General features: G+C 45.7%; 1 pseudogene; it reads left to right on the top strand.

Annotated features, from left to right (window-relative positions):
- The first annotated feature begins 6,061 nt into the window (after positions 1–6,061).
- Positions 6,062–9,391, top strand: LOC112613865 (annotated as a pseudogene).
- Positions 9,392–16,954: the final 7,563 nt, after the last annotated feature.

Raw genomic sequence — 16,954 nt, 5'->3', positions numbered from 1 at the left:
GTGAGACGGAGTCTCGCTCTGTCACCCAGGCTGGAGTGCAGTGGCGCGATCTCGGCTCACTGCAAGCTCCGCCCCCCTGGGTTCACGCCATTCTCCTGCCTCAGCCTCCCGAGTAGCTGGGACTGCAGGCGCCCACCACCTCGCCCGGCTAATTTTCTTGTATTTTTAGTAGAGACGGGGTTTCACCGTGTTAGCCAGGATGGTCTGGATCTCCTGACCTCGTGATCCGCCCGTCTCGGCCTCCCAAAGTGCTGGGATTACAGGCTTGAGCTACCGCGCCCGGCCGAAATGTGACTTTTTTTGTTTTTGTTTTTGTTTTTGAGACAGAATCTCACTCTGTCGCCAGGCTGGAGTGCAGTGGTGCGACCATGACTCACTGTAACCTCCGCCTCCTAGATTTAAGCAATTCTCCTACCTCAGCCTCCTGAGTAGCTGGGACTACAGGAACATACCACCACGCCCAGCTACTTTTTGTATTTTTAGTAGAGATGGGGTTTCACCATGTTGGCCAGGATTGTCTCGATCTCCTGACCTCGTGATCCACCCGCCTTGGCCTCCCAAAGTGCTGGTATTACAGGCATGAGCCACCATGCTCGACTCAGAAATGTGATTTTAATGGCTGCATAATATTTCATCACAGGGACGTGATATAATTCACCCATTCCCCAACTCTGAACAATTTCAAGTGTTTCTGTACTATAACAAACACTGCTGCACACTTCCTTGTGTGTGAATCGTTGTTTGTATTTATTATTGCCACAGGTAGCCTGAGTGATCTATTTCTCCAGCTTGGAGTAAAAATTAATGTCACTTTTCCTTTGTTATTCATTATTTCTGCCTAACCATACCCTGCCATTACTACCAGCACCTCCCTGTGGGTGTCAAAAAGCACCCCAGAAGTTCACTCAAAGGAGTCAGTCAGGTGGAGAGAGGGAGAGAATGGGGAGCTTAAAGCATCCACTGGCACGATCCTGTGAGTTGCTGGTACACAGTGTAGTCCCTGCCCTTCGATGTCTGAACAGCTGGAAGCCTGTGTGCTGCAATATAGATGCCTGTGCCCCATCCCTTTGGGGGTCACACCGGGACCCACCTAAGTTCAGATCACAGTTATCTGTGTTCAAACTCATGTTATTCTCCATTAAAATCTGACTCCGGGCCGGGCGTGGTGGCTCACACCTGTAATCTCAACACTTTTAAAGTTCAAGGAGGGAGGATCATTTGAGCCCAGGAGCTTGAGACCAGCCTGGGCAATATAGTGAGACTCCATCTCTACAAAAAATTAAAAAATTAACTGGGCATGGTGGCTCATACCTGTAGTCCCAGCTACTTGGGAGGCTGAGGTGGGAGGATCACGTGAGCCCAGGAGGTTGAGGCTGCAGTGAGCTGTGATGGCACCACTGCACTCCAGCCTGGGGAATAAAGCAAGAGCCTGTCTCAAAAAAAAACAAACAAAACAAAAACTGCCTCCAGATATATACCCACTCCCTGGCCCTGGGGCTTCCAGTCCCACTGTGTCAAACCAGGTTTCCCCAGGAACACCCAGAGCAGATCCAGGCTTATTCCTTTGAGATTCCCTTTGGGTCCCTGGGATCTTTTTATGTGGAATTGACTTCAATCTATTTTTTTCTCATGATATAGCTGTAGCTATACCATATAATTCAAATAGGTCTATACGAAGATTATAATATTTGAATTCTGCTTCTTATTAATTTATTTGATTTGTGAAGTCTAATAATAAACATTTCAATTCTTTTCTTTCTATATGTTAATAGCTTTTACTTTTTTTATTATTTACAGGATGATTGCAGTAAGCTTTTACTTTTTTTTTTTTAAACATCTTTTTTTTTTTTTTTTTTGAGATGAAGTCTCACTCTGTTGCCTATGCTGGAATGCAGTGGCATGATCTCGGCTCACTGCAACCTCTGCCTCCTGGGTTCAAGTGATTTTCCTGCCTCAGCCTCTTGAGTGGCTGGGATTACAGACATCCACCACCATGCCTGGCTAATTTTCGTATTTATAATAGAAATGGGGTTTCACCATGTTGGCCAGGCTGGTCTTGAACTCCTGACCTCAAGCGATCTGCCTACCTCAGCCTCCCAAAGTTCTGGGATTACAGGCATGAGCTACCATGTGGAGCCAGCTTTACTTTTTGATTTGATGTTTGGTTATGGAGGTGATGTGGTTTGGTTGTTTGTCTCCACCAAATCTCATATTGAAATGTGATTCCCAGTGTTGGAGGTGGCACCTGGCAGGAGGTGTTTAGGTCATGGGGGTGGGTCCCTCATGAATGGCTTGGTTCCCCCCACATGGTAATGTTATCATGAGCTCTGATTGTTAGAGCCTGGGAGCTTCCCCTTCTCCCTCTTGTTTCTTCGCTCTTCAGGTGACACACCTGTTCCCACTTCACCTTCTGCCATGATTGGAAACTTCCTGAGGCCTCACCAGAAGTAGATGCCCACACCATGCTTCTTGTACAGCCTGCAGAACCATGACCCAAATAAACCTCTTCTCTTTATCAATTACCCAGTGTCGGGTATTCCTTTATAGTAGCGAAAATGGACTAACACAGAAAGCCTGGAGGTTGGTGAATGTTATCCATTGATTATGAATTATATTAAATACCTTCTAGTAACAGAATGATCTTTGTCCTCTTCAATTCTTGTTTCCGCTTAAACTGTACTTTGGTTAATATTAATATTACTCATTCTACTTTCTTGTGTTTGCTCATTCTCTCAGACGTTCTGAAACAGTTTACTTGGATGAAGGGCTCCTTCCCTCTGTATCAAGATCTTCCTTTTCAAAGCTTTCAGCATGTGAGAAAAAATTAGGCCGGGCATGGTGGCTCACGCCTGTAATCCCAGCCCTTGGGGAGGCCAAGGAAGTCAGATCACCTGAAGTCAGGAGTTTGAGACGAGACGGACCAACATGGTGAAACTGCATCTCTACTAAAAATACAAAAAAGCTGGGCATAGTGGCGGGTTCTTGTGATACCAGCTACTCAGGAGGTTGAGGTGAGAGGATCCCTTGAGCCTGGGAAGTGGAAGTTGCAGTGAGTGGAGATCGTGTTACTGCACTACTGCCTGGGCGACAGTAAGACTCTGTCTCAAAAAAAAAAAAAGATTCTGTTTTTCAATTTGTCTTTTGTCTGTCTTACACACTTTTGTCTCTGCTATTCCATGTATATTTTTATCTACTAATTTTCACCTTTGAATGTCCCTCTTTTGAACATGGGTGAGTGGGGCTTTCGGTTTTGTAAGTGATACTTGCATTATGTTAGGATCCATCCTAAGATTTTCAGAAGGGTGTGTTTTGGGGAAGAGGTGTACATATTAATATTGCAAGCCAGAGGATGACTCTAGTGGACATTTGTTAGACTTTGTGGCTTCCCAGCATCTGGGCCCACTTCCAAACTTTGTAGAGTCCCCTAATTTATGGATGTTGTTGGGAAGACAGCTCACCTCCCACTATAGAAATAAGTACACCAGAAACTTGCTTCTGAGTGTCTCTTTCAGCTAGAATGAGAACAAGTGACAGGCTCTCTGCCCATCAGATATACCTGCCCTGCATTTGATACAGAGAAGGGGAGACCAGGAGGAACTTGCTCTGGCAGTGGCAGCCATTGTAGGGACCTGGATTCCTGGAGTGTGACAACAGTAATGCTAGGGGTAGTAGCGAATGTCTGTGAGAAGAACATCAGAAATGCAATCTGCAGCATCTAGTGCTTGGTGGTAGCAGCACTGGTGTCCTCACTAGCTGGCTTGGAGTCATGATTTGGGGCACTGTTAACAGATGCATTTTTTAATTGTTGTTGTTTCGTTTTTGTTTTTGTAGAAATGGGGTCTCACTATGTTGTCTAGGATGATATTGAACTCCTGGCCTCAAGCAATCCTCCTGTCTTTGCCTCCCAAAGTGCTGGGACTTCAGGCATGAGACACCACGCTCAGTCATAAGACTGGTTTTTTAGTTCTCCTGAGAAAAGAGTCAACAAAATATATTGCTAAAGGATGGGTAGGGTGGGTGGGAAGGTAAGATTTTAAATTCTAAGGAATTGGTACACGTAATTGTGGAGGCTTGGCAAGTTCAAAATATGAAAGGTGGACCAGAAGGCTGTAGACCTAGCAAAGAGCTGGTGTTGCAGCTCGAGGCCAAAGGCAGTCGGCTGACTTTTTCTATTGTGGCCTTCAACTGATTAGATAAGGCCCACCCACACTATGGAGGCTAATCTGCTGTACTCAAATTCTATTGATTTAAATGTTAATCTCATCTTAAAAATACTCTCCAAAAAGAAACATAAGAGAGAAAGAGAGAAAGCGAGAGGGAGAAAGAAAGAAAGAAAGAAAGAAAGAAAGAAAGAAAGAAAGAAAGAAAGAAGGAAAGAAGGAAGGAAGGAAGGAAGGAAGGAAGGAAGGAAGGAAGGAAGGGAAGGAAGGAAGGAAGGAAGGAAGGAAGGAAGGAAGGAAGGAAGGAAGGAAGGAAAAGAAAAGAAAAGAAAAGAAAAGAAAAGAAAAGAAAAGAAAAGAAAAGAAAAGAAAAGAAAAGAAAAGAAAAGAAAGGGGGCGAGGCGCAGTGGCTCACGCCTATAATCCCAGCACTTTGGGAGGCCGAGGCAGGTGGATCACGAGGTCAAGAGATCGAGACCATCCTGGCCAAAATGGTGAAACCCTGTTTCTACTAAAAATACAAAAAATTAGCTGGTTGTGGTGGCGTGCGCCTATAGTCCCAGCTACTTGGGAGGCTGAGGCAGCAAAATCGCTTGAACCTGGGAGGTGAAGGTTGCAGTGAGCTGAGATTGCGCCACTGCACTCCAGCCTAGCGACACAGAGAGACTCCATCTAAAAAAAAGAAAGAAAGAAAGAAGAAAGAAAAAAGAAAGAAAGAAAGGAGGGAAGGAAGGAAGGAAGGAAGAGAGAAAGAAAGAGAGAGAGGTTGGGTGGGTAACTCACACCTGTAATTCCAGCACTTTGAGAGGCTGAGGCAGGTGGATCACGAGGTCAAGAGATCGAGACCATTCTGGCCAACAAGGTGAAACCCTGTCTCTGCTAAAAATACAAAAGTTAGCTGGGCATGGTGGCGTGTGCCTGTAGTCCCAGCTACTTGGGAGGTTGAGGCAGTAGAATCTCTTGAACCCAGGAGGCGGAGGTTGCAGTGAGTCAAGATCGAACCACTGAACTCTAGCCTGATGACACAGTGAAACTCTGTCTCAAAAAAAAAAAAAAAACAAAACAAAACAATGGGACAGGGAGAAGGTGATTGGATTTACACATTCTAGCCAAGCAGGTAGTGATGGCTTTGCTCAATCCTGATTCCAAATACTCTGGTTCAGCCAGCTATGGTGAAGGGGAGGTGGTATAAACATGACTCCTGGGGCCCCACCACACTGTGCCTATGCAGATTAGGGAGCTCTAGCCCAAGAAAAGGGTAAACCATGTGAGTTGGAGGGACATCCCAAAATATATCCATCCTAGGGGTGTAGAGCTCATAAATCACAGCATCCTGGGTTCTCCTGGAGAAAACCTCCCTTAGAATCAGACTACCCTTCATCTCAAACATTTTCTTTTTCCCTTTTTTTTTTTTTTTGAGACAGAGTCTTGCTTTATTGCCCAGGCTGGAGTGCAGTGGCAGGATCTCGGTTCACTGCAACATCCACCTCCTGGGTTCGAGCAATTATTGTGCCTCACCCTCCCAAGTAGGTGGGACTACAGGCACATGCCACCATGCCTGGCTAATTTTTGTATTTGTAGTAGAGACAGAGTTTCACTGTGTTGGCCAGGCTGGTCTTGAACTCCTGACCTTAGGTGATCTGCCCACCTTGGCTTCCCAAAGTATTGGGTTATAGGCTTAAGCCACCGTGCCTGGCCCCAAATATTTTCATGAATTAAGCCCATATCAGTAATGTGCTTTTAACGTTTCCTCCTGTAAAATGGAAAACATGAAGCATCGCTAATCTCTGAAGATGACCAGGCAGAGGAAAGCAAGGGCTGCACAGAAAACAAGGGACAGCCCCATATCTCAACAGAGGCAGTGATACTGCAAAGGATTTCATGACAGAATTTCCACATCTATGGGCACAAGACCAGATCACAAGGTGAGGAGGTTTGTGGTTCCAAGGAATTTTGTCTGTGATTTATCTCTATCAGGATGGCTTCATTTCTAATTATCTTCAAGTTTTGATCCAAGAGTTTTATCTAAACCTTAGTTAATATTGTATGTCATCATTGTTTGGTCCAAAGGGGCCAAAATTAGGTGGGACAATTATGTTCTTCTTGTCCCTAATGAGGCTCTCAGGGAATCTGGTCCCAGTGGCCAAAGCAGGTTCCTGCAAATGCCTGCTCTGTGATTGCCCCAATAGTTACTTACACAGAGGACTAAGGCCATGAGCCCCTACTCCTCACACACTCAGGACCCGCCTGTGTTTCCAAGACATTCCAACTCCCACAATAAGTAGAAGCATTGACCAGTTATGTAGAAGTGAGGAACAACTGATAGTGACAGCACCAACCTTCTCCAGGTAAGGTCGCAGAGGTGAAAAATTAAATATGTGTTGGCTCAGATGTGAGGTTCTTTTAGGAATCTTCTTTTCTACATCATCCAGATACAGGAAGTAAAGAGTACAGTACAGAGAAATAAAGTATAGGAGTCCTAAATCCATCAGTTGTCACTTGAGATTAACCCAGTAATCATCAGCTGTTCCTCCAGTCTCTTTATGAGCTGCTAACTAGTTGGGTGGGGAACACATACTCGGGACTCAAACCATCTCCTTCTCTGGCTGCCTCACGCAGATGTATTTTATCAGTGAGCTTGCTGACATGGCCAATTTCCTCCTGGCTGTGATGGCCTATGACCACTTTGTCGCTGTGTGCCACCCCTTATATTACACAGCAAAGATGACCCATCAGCTTTGTGCCCTGCTGGTCACTGGATCACGGGTGGTTAACAGCTTGAATGCTCTGCTGCACATCCGGCTGATGGCTCGACTCTCATTCTGTGCAGACAACACCATCCCTCACGTCTTCCGTGACGCGACTCCCCTCCTGAAACTCTCCTGTTCAGACACACACCTCAATGAGGTGATGATTCTTACTGAGGCTGCCCTAGTCACGATCACCCCATATAATTCCCTAGTCATGATCACCCCATATAGGCTTCCTATATGCACATCGCCTGTGCCATCCTGAGGGTCCCATCCATGAAGGGAAGATGGAAAACTTCCTCCACCTGTGGCTCCCACCTGGCTGTGGTTCTCCTCTTCTATGGCACCATCATATCTCTGTATTTCAGCCCTTCATCCTCCCACTCAGCTCAGAGAGATATAGCAGCTGCTGTGATGTTCACAGTAGTGAGTCCCATGCTGAACCCTTTTATCTATAGTTTGAGGAACAAGGACATAAAATGGGCTCTTGGCAAAGTGGTTGGCAGGAAGGCATGCTCTTACAGATGGACGTCCTGTGGAATTATCTGTCATTTCCAGGCATAGCAGTCTTTGCCAACTCATTGAAATGTAGCAGTCTATCTGTCAAAGTGTCTTCAAGGAACTTAGAATAAATACATCCAGTAGATACTTATCAATGAACTCTGACTTAACTACAACCCTGCTCTCTTAAGTAGGTAATACATTTGTTTCTAATTATGATATTTAAAATTCTTTTACATAAAAGTCAAACTATTCCTTTCCAAGTAATCATTTTGAAAGGCTATATGTTGGCCAGGCATGGTGGCTCACACCTGTAATCCCAACACTTTTGGAGACAGCGACAGGCAGATCACCTGAGGTCAGGAGTTTGAGACCAGACTGGCCAACATGGTGAAACCCCAACTGTACTAAAAATACAAAACTTAGCCAGGCGTGGTAGTGGGTGCCTGTAATCCCAGCTGCTTGGGAGGCTGAGGCAGGAGAATCACTTGAACTCGGGAGGTGGAGGTTGCAGGGAGCCGAGATCTGCCATTGCACTCCAGACAGAGCAAGACTCCATCTCCAAAAAAAAAAAAAAAGGCTATATGTTACAAATATTTTTGCACTTTCTTGTTGTAAATGCTATTAGGCTCTACAGCACTGGTTTTCAATCATAGCTGCATTTTAGTATCATGTGGGGCACTTTGAAAATATACACAGCACATCCTCCAACAACGTTTTTTTCGATGACTTTCTCTTTTTCTTTTTTTTTTTTTTTGAGACGGAGTCTTGCTCTGTCGCCCACGTTGGAGTGCAGTGGCCGGATCTCAGCTCACTGCAAGCTGCGCCTCCCGGGTTCACACCATTCTCCTACCTCAGCCTCCGGAGTAGCTGGGACTACAGGCGCCCGCCAACTTGCCTGGCTAGTGTTTTTTTTTTTTTTTTTTTTTTTTGTATTTTTTAGTAGAGACGGGGTTTCACCGTGTTAGCCAGGATGGTCTCGATCTCCTGACCTTGTGATCTGCCCGTCTTGGCCTCCCAAAGTGCTGGGATTACAGGCTTGAGCCACCGCGCCTGGCCTCTTTTTATTTCAAAAGTTTTTGGGAGGCAGGTCGTTTTGTGACACGGATAAGTTATTCAGTGGCGATTTCTGAGACTTTGGTGCACCCATCACCTTAGCCGTGTACACAGCTAATATGTAGTCTTTTATCCCTCACCCCCATCCCGCCCTTCCTCCTGAGTCCCCCAGATCCAGTACGCCTTTGCATCCTGATAGCTTAGCTTGCGTCGTTTGTAGTTTCGTATAAATTTTAGGTTTGTTTTTCTGTTTCTGTAAAGAATGTCATTGGTATTTCGATAGGGATTATAGGGAATCTGTAGATTGCTTTAAGTAGTATGGACAGTTTAATAATATTGGTTCTTCCAATCCATGAAGATAGAATATCTTTCAATTTTTGTGTGCCTTCTTCTATTTCTTTGATCAACATTTGATAGTTTTTAATTGTAGAGCTCTTTCACTTCTTTAATTAATTTAATTCCTGGGTAGTTAATTTTATTTGTAGTTATTGTAAATGGAATTACGTTCTTGATTTCTTTTTCAGATTGTTCGCTGTTGGCATAGAGAAATGATACAGATTTTTGTGCGATTTTGTATCCTACAACTTTACTGAATTTGTCTATCAGTTCTAGTAATTTTTTTGGTGAGGTCTTTAGGTTTTTCCAAATATAAGGTCATATCATCTGCAAACAAGGATAATTTGACTTCTTCCTTTCCAATTTGGATGCCCTCTATTTCTTTCTCTTCTCTGATCACTCCAGCTAGGACTTCCAGTACTATGTTGAATAACTATGGTGAAAGTGGGCACAGGTTCCAGATCTTAGAGGAAAGGCTTTTAGTCTTTCCTCATTCAGCATAATAAAAGCTGTGGGTCTAACGGCCCTTTGGAGCTGAAAGTCACCCTGCTCTGGATCTCCTTTCAGATTGCTCGTTATGAAGAGTGAGCCTAGAAACCCTGCCTAAGGAAATCTGAGGTTCAATCTGGGTAAAGCCAATAGAGGTGAAAAATGGAGTCGCTAGAAGTTCTCTGTGGGCAAAAATGTTGTGCTGGGAAGGCTGAGGCTGTTCCTTTTGGCCATAATTCACACTCCTGGGCCTCACACGGATTCCGAAGAATACTTCATAATTTTCAGTGTCTCCTCCTCTAATTTGACTGCCTTACTTTATGGGGGTATATTTAACATAATGTGTGTCTTCGATTTCAAAGAAATAAATTTGCTATTCATTCTGTCCAGGATGCCTCACCTGTCTTCTTTCTGAGTAGCAAACTCTATGTAAATCTTCCAGATCCAAGTTAACGTCTTCTGCTCTCTGAAGCCTTTACTAATTCCCGTAGGCTGAGACAGCCATGTCTTCTCCTGGGTTCCCTCAGAACACTCTTATTTGAATTATTGTACATGCAAGACCACCCAGTTTGTTTATTGCTGCTGCTTCTTCTAACTTCTGCTTCATCCTCAAAGCCCTCTACTGATGTGAGATGCATAGGACTCAGACATACAGTGTGCCCCTCAGATACAAAGTTTGGCTCCTGACAGAGATTACTTATGCAACCCACTTTTTTTTTTTTAGAAAGAATCTCGTTCTCTAGCTCAGGCTGAAGTGCAGTGGTGCAATCTCAGCTAACTGCAACCTCCACCTCCCAGATTCAAGCGATTCTCCTACCTCAGCCTCCTGAATAGCTGGGATTACGGGTGCCCGCCATCACACCCCACTAATTTTTTATTTTTTATTTTTTTTTTTTTGAGACGGTGTCTCGCTCTGTCGCCCAGGCTGGAGTGCAGCGGCCGGATCTCAGCTCACTGCAAGCTCCGCCTCCTGGGTTCACGCCATTCTCCTGCCTCAGCCTCCTGAGTAGCTGGGACTACAGGCGCCCGCCACCTCGCCCAGCTAGTTTTTTGTATTTTTTTAGTAGAGACGGGGTTTCACCGTGTTAGCCAGGATGGTCTCGATCTCCTGACCTCGTGATCCGCCCGTCTCGGCCTCCCAAAGTGCTGGGATTACAGGCTTGAGCCACCGCGCCCGGCCCAATTTTTTATATTTTTAGTAGAGATGGGGTTTCACCATACTGGCCAGGCTGGTTTTGAACTCCTGACCTCAAGTGATCCGCCCACACTGGCTTCCCAAAGTGCTGGGATTACAGGTGTGAGCCACCACGTCCCGCAGCAACCCACTTATACTGAATGTGAATGAATGAACATCATCTTAACTTTCAATTTGACATCTTTAATCAGGCTAGAGGCTTAAAAATTATATTTTGGGAAAAACAATATAATATTTACATTCTAGAAAAGATTTCAAAAAATATAAGACAGAAAATTAAAGTAACATATTGAAACATTGTTAAAAATACTTTGGTAAAAATATTTTGGTTGAAAACAATTTCAACCAGAGTTGATTTCAGGTTATGTATACCATTTTGCATCCTGATTTTTCCAGTTACCATTTCCCATGTTGTCAAATACCTTCAATTGTGATGTTTACAGTTGTGTGACATTTCATGATATGGACGTATTGTAACTTATTTGGCTTAATGCCCACCAACTTTGAGCAGATTCAATTCCCTTACACATGTAAATTACATTGCAGTGGACATCAGGCCCACACAACTTTGTTTGCATTCATTAACATTTCCACAGATAACCAGTAACATTTCAACCACAAGGGCAAGTATTGGGTCATATTCCCTTATCTAGTTATTTCCACCCAATTCCACTGGCCTTTATTATCAGAGAGTCTCACCTCTTCTGTCGTTGGCAAAGGATCCCAAAGCTCACTCATCCAATGGAGTCGGCCATGCCCAAGGTTCACGAATGCCACGTATTCACTTGAGGACTCTGCACATAGTACTTTTGCCCTTTTTAATCTTTTTTTTTTTTTTTTTTTTTTTTTGAGACAGAGTCTCGCTCTGTCGCCCAGGCTGGAGTGCAGTGGCGCGATCTCGGCTCACTGCAAGCTCCGCCTCCCGGGTTCACGCCATTCTCCTGCCTCAGCCTCCCGAGTAGCTGGGACTACAGGCGCCCACAACCGCGCCCGGCTAATTTTTTGTATTTTTAGTAGAGACGGGGTTTCACCGTGGTCTCGATCTCCTGACCTTGTGATCCGCCCGCCTCGGCCTCCCAAAGTGCTGGGATTACAGGCGTGAGCCCCCGCGCCCGGCCTTTTTTTTTTTTTTTGAGACGGAGTCTTGCTCTGTCGCCCGGGCTGGAGTGCAGTGGCTGGATCTCAGCTCACTGCAAGCTCCGCCTCCCGGGTTTACGCCATTCTCCTGCCTCAGCCTCCCGAGCAGCTGGGACTACAGGTGCCTTCCACCACACCCGGCTAGTTTTTTGTATTTTTTAATAGAGACGGGGTTTCACCGGGTTAGCCAGGATGGTCTCGATCTCCTGACCTCGTGATCCGCCCGTCTCAGCCTTCCAAAGTGCTGGGATTACAGGCTTGAGCCACCGCGCCCGGCCGCCCTTTTTAATCTTTTCTTTGCTTAAATTTGAGAGGAGAAAAGAAAACGATAAAGAACTGTCAATTCTACATAGGCACACAATCAAGATGAAATTACCTCCTTCACAAATGTCTTCATTTTAAAACTTTAAAAATTGAAGTATTCCCATATGCTTGAATGTGTTTGTAACTCACTTTTATTATTTAACATTTGCTGCTCAATTTTCCCTTCAGGGCTCTGGTTGCCTTTGCTGTCAGCAACCAAACTTCTTGCTGTCAGCTCGTTTTGGGATGGCTTCAGAGGCAGAGAGGGGACTCTCTGGAGATCATACCACTCCCAGGTGGACAACATTCAGTGACTGATCCCTGGGAGGTATAAAAGCCCTGACATTTCTGCCCAGCCCAATACAACTCTGATGGCCCACTCATCTCCAGAGCTGTTCATGGCTGCCTCTGGGTTTCACTTTCTTCACTGCCCAATTCCCTTCTGGCTCCTACCTCCCACCCACATTTCTTAAATGGAACCCAGTATCTCCCCACTGCTACCATCAACACCACGACCTACACTAACATGCACAGACACACCATATACTTCTTTTCTGCCTACACTGCCTACCTCAATTAATGGTACCACCATGTGGCCATCCTCTTACCCCCTCCCTTATCCCACATATTCAGTCACTAATTGCTCTGCATGCTACCTCCTTAACATCCTTCAAAATTATTTCTTACTGTAGTGGGTAGAATTGTATCCTCCGAAAATATATGTTCAAGTCCTAACTCCTAGTACCTATGAATGTGACCATATTTGGAATAGAGTCTTAGCAGATGTAATCAAGATGAGGTTATGCAGGATATGGTAGGCCTTACCCCATTGACTGGTATTCCTATAAGAAGACGGAAATGGCCAGGTTCGGTGGCTCACGCCTATAATCCAGGCACTTAGGGAGGCTGAGACATGTGGATCAGGAGTTCGAGGTCAGGAGTTCGAGGCCAGCATGACCCACGTGGTGAAATCCTGTCTCTACTAAAAAGACAAAAAATTAGCCAGGCGTGGTGGCGCACGCCTGTAATCCCAGCTACTTGGGAGGCTGAGACAGAATTGCTTGAACCCTGGAGGCAGAGGTTGCAGTGAGTCAAGATAACGCCATTGCGCTCCAGCCTGAGCAACAAGAGTGAAACTACATCTCAGAAAAAAAAAAAAAAAAAAAAGAGAAAGAGAGAAATTTGAACACATAGAACCCCATGCAAAGACACAGAAGACACTCAGGGACAATGCCATGTGAAGATGATGGCAGAAACTGAAATGACGCATCTGCAAGACATGGAAAACCAAGAGTTGCTGACTGCCACAAGAAGCTAGAAGAGAGGCATGGAACAGCCTTCGGAAGAAACAAATGCTGCTGACCTCTTGATTTTGGATTTTAAGCCTCCAGAACAATGAGATAATACATTTCTGTTGTTTTTAAAATCCAGTTTGTGGTACTTTATTACAGTGGCCATAGGAATACAACATCCTAATAGAATTGTTTGCCTTATCCTTCTCAATGCCTTGTAGAGCCTTCTGCTGCTGTTGTTTGCATTCCTCTTAGGTCTTCTGCCATGAGCTTATAAAGCCTTTGGAAGCCTTCAAAGAAATATCAGATCATTATTCACATTTATGCATGTAAGTGCTACGCACTAGGTTTGGTTCAAGTAAAGTGTATAATGTTTCATGAATAATGAACAAATAGAAGGAATCAGTACCCTGAGGATTTTTTTGTGTGTCTTTCTCCTTGTCTTCTCCCTATCTCGAAACTAAGCTGTATGCATGAGTGCAAGGGCCCAGTTTTATCACCTTGTTCCTGGGATGTTCTAGTTGCTATACAACTATTGTTTGCCTAAATAAATGACTACATGAAAACGAATATGATGTGGAAGTCACTAGAGAGAAAGATGAAAAGCTTCCTAAAGGAGATGATGGGCTTGGCTCAGTTCTCCCCCACCCACCTTGTACCAAAGTTGCCCAAGCCATATTAAAGCCTGAAGCAAAAGGAAAAATACATACCATCATACACATATTTTCATGGTTTTTTTTTTTTTTTTTTTTTTGAGGCAGAGTCTCTCTCTGTCGCCCAGGCTGGAGTGCAGCGGCCCGATCTCAGCTCAGTGCAAGCTCCGCCTCCCGGGTTTACGCCATTCTCCTGCCTCAGCCTCCCGAGTAGCCAGGACTACAGGCGCCCGCCACCTCGTCCAGCTAGTTTTTTGTATTTTTTAGTAGAGACGGGGTTTCACCGTGCTAGCCAGGATGGTCTCGATCTCCCAACCTCGTGATCCGCCCGTCTCGGCCTCCCAAAGTGCTGGGATTACAGGTTTGAGCCACCGCGCCCGGCCTCATGTATTTTTTTAAACAATTAGTTTTCCCAGAACACTTAAAAGAGTTAAAAAAAAAAAAAAAATGGAAAAACAATTGGATGAGGTGGCTTATGCCTGTAATCCCAGCACTTGGGGGCCCGAAGTGGGAGAATTGCTTGAACCCAGAAGTTCAAGACCGGTATGGGCAACATAAAATTAAAAAAAGATAAAAAAATTGAAAAACTGAAAAAGTAGCTATATTAAAACTCAAACTACTGGGCCGGGTGCGGTGGCTCACGTCTGTAATCTCAGCACTTTGGGAGGCTGAGGTGGGGCGGATCACGAGGTCAGGAGATCGAGACCATCCTGGCTGACACGGTGAAACCCCGTCTCTACTAAAAATCCAAAAAATTAGCCGGGCGTGGTGGCGGGCACCTGTAGTGCCAGCTACTTGGGAGGCTGAGGCAGGAGAATGGCGTGAACCCGGGAGGCGGAGCTTGCAGTGAGCTGAGATCGCACCACTGCACTCTAGCCTGGGTGACAGAGCGCGATTCCGTCAAAAAAAAAAAAAAAAACAACCCAACTCAAACTATTTTAAGCTTCACTGATTTGTACCCAGCCAGGATCTTGTTTTTTTCACTCAGGCTGGAGTGCAGTGGTGCAATCACGGCTCACTGCAGTCTCAACCTCTCTAGCTCAAGCCATCCTCCCGTTTCAGCCTCCCAAGCAGCTGGGAATAAAGGTGTGCCAGCACAGCCAGCTTTTTTTTTTTTTTTTTTTTTTAATAGAGACAGGGTCTCGCTATGTTGCCCGGGCTGGTCTCGAATTCGTGGGCTCAAGCTATCCTCCTGTCTCAGCCTCCAAAAGTGCTGAGATTACAGGCGTGAGCCACCACGCCCGGCCCCAAACCAAAATATTTTAAAATACCGTCGCAGCTTTTTTTTTTTTTTTTTTTGTGAGACGGAGTCTCGCTCTGTCGCCCGGGCTGGAGTGCAGTGGCCGGATCTCAGCTCACTGCAAGCTCCGCCTCCCGGGTTTACGCCATTCTCCTGCCTCAGCCTCCCAAGTAACTGGGACTACAGGCGCCCGCCATCTCGCCCGGCTAGTTTTTTGTATTTTTTAGTAGAGACGGGGTTTCACCGTGTTCGCCAGGATGGTCTCGATCTTCTGACCTCGTGATCCACCCGTCTCGGCCTCCCAAAGTGCTGGGATTACAGGCTTGAGCCACCGCGCCCGGCCCCCGTCGCAGCTTTATAAGGAGGATACCCTCTGAGAAATGTGTTGCTCTTGGGCTGCAAACCCGAAGAGAGTGTTACTGCATCAGACCGGGTAGGCAACTGCGACACAAACATTTGCGTATCTAAATATATGTAAACACAGAAAAGGTGGAGTGAAAATGCGGTATTACAATCTTAGAGAACCATAGTCGTATATGCGGTTTGTTGTTGACCGAAACAACATTTGGGGGCCCACGACTGTATTACATTCCCAGCGCCAGTGGTAGCAAACATCAACAGTATTTTCAAAATCTAATTATTTGCTTACCTTGGTTTCAACTGAAAGAATTGCCAGAGTATTTGACAATGTCTTTTGACCAAATGAAGAGCTAAAATATAGCTTATATCTTACTGGTCTTTGCATTAAGTTTGCTTTTTAAAAATATCGCATTAAAATATTACTAAATTTTTTTGGCCCCAATAAGTTTTGCGCGTGCTTCAGTTCTGCCTGCGCGAAATCGGGAGTCTCCCGGACGCAAACGACCTCTCCCAGCAAGTGAACAGCCCCTGGCTAGTCCACCACGCGCAGGCGCAGGGCGGCAGGGACGAACCCGGAAGTCCCTCCCTGAGAAAGCGCCGCACAAGCCCTCGAACGGGACCAATCCAAGGCTGCGTCGTCCAGCTCTCCTTGCCCCGCCCCCTGCAGGTTTTTCTTTGCTTATCCAATAATAGAGGACTGTTTTCTCCGCTGGCGCCCTCCTGTCCAATTACATCGAAGGGGGCGGGGCCTAAGCTCGGCGCCGTCTCTGTAAAGAAGTGCGGCGCCATATTTCGCCTGGAGTACTGCCGCCAGGAGTCAGCCGCTTGGGGCAGCGTTATGCGTTGGCTCTAGTTTTTTTTTTTTTCTTTCTCGTTCTTTCTTTCGTTCTTTCTCTCTCTTTCTCTCTCTGTCTCTCTTTCTTTTCTTTCTTTCCTTTTTTTCTCTTTCGTGAGACGGAGTCTGGCTCTGTGGCCCAGGCTGGAGTGCGGTGGCGCAATCTCGGCTCACTGTAAACTCTGCCTCCCGGGTTCACGCCATTCTCCTGCCTCAGCCTCCCGCGTAGATGCGACTACAGGCTCCCGCCACTTCGCCCGGCTAGTTTTTTGTATTTTTAGTACAGACGGGGTTTCACCCTGTTAGCCAGGGTGGTCGCGACCTCCTGACCTCCTGATCCACCTGCCTCGGCCTCCCAAAGTGCTGGGATTACAAGCGTGAGCCACCACGCCCAGCCCAGTCTGGATATCTTAAAAAGGCGAGGTTGGCTGAGGAGCCAGCAGTGCAGAAGTGGATTTAGGTGGGTCGGGTTCTCTTCTTCTCAACCTAAGCGCTTGCTTAGGGCTTATAATAAGGTCTGAGGACAGGCATGGCTTGGGTGACTGTTAGAAATAGGTAATCTCAGGCCTCCTGAATCAGAATCTTCATTTTGATAACATCCCTAGGTGATTTATGCGCGCGTTAACGTTTCAAAATGGCTGCCATAC

Source organism: Theropithecus gelada, chromosome 20 (assembly GCF_003255815.1).
Source record: "Theropithecus gelada isolate Dixy chromosome 20, Tgel_1.0, whole genome shotgun sequence".
Classification (NCBI taxonomy): domain Eukaryota; kingdom Metazoa; phylum Chordata; class Mammalia; order Primates; family Cercopithecidae; genus Theropithecus; species Theropithecus gelada.
Note: the sequence above shows the minus strand (reverse complement) of the source record. Positions and strands in the feature narration are given on the sequence as shown.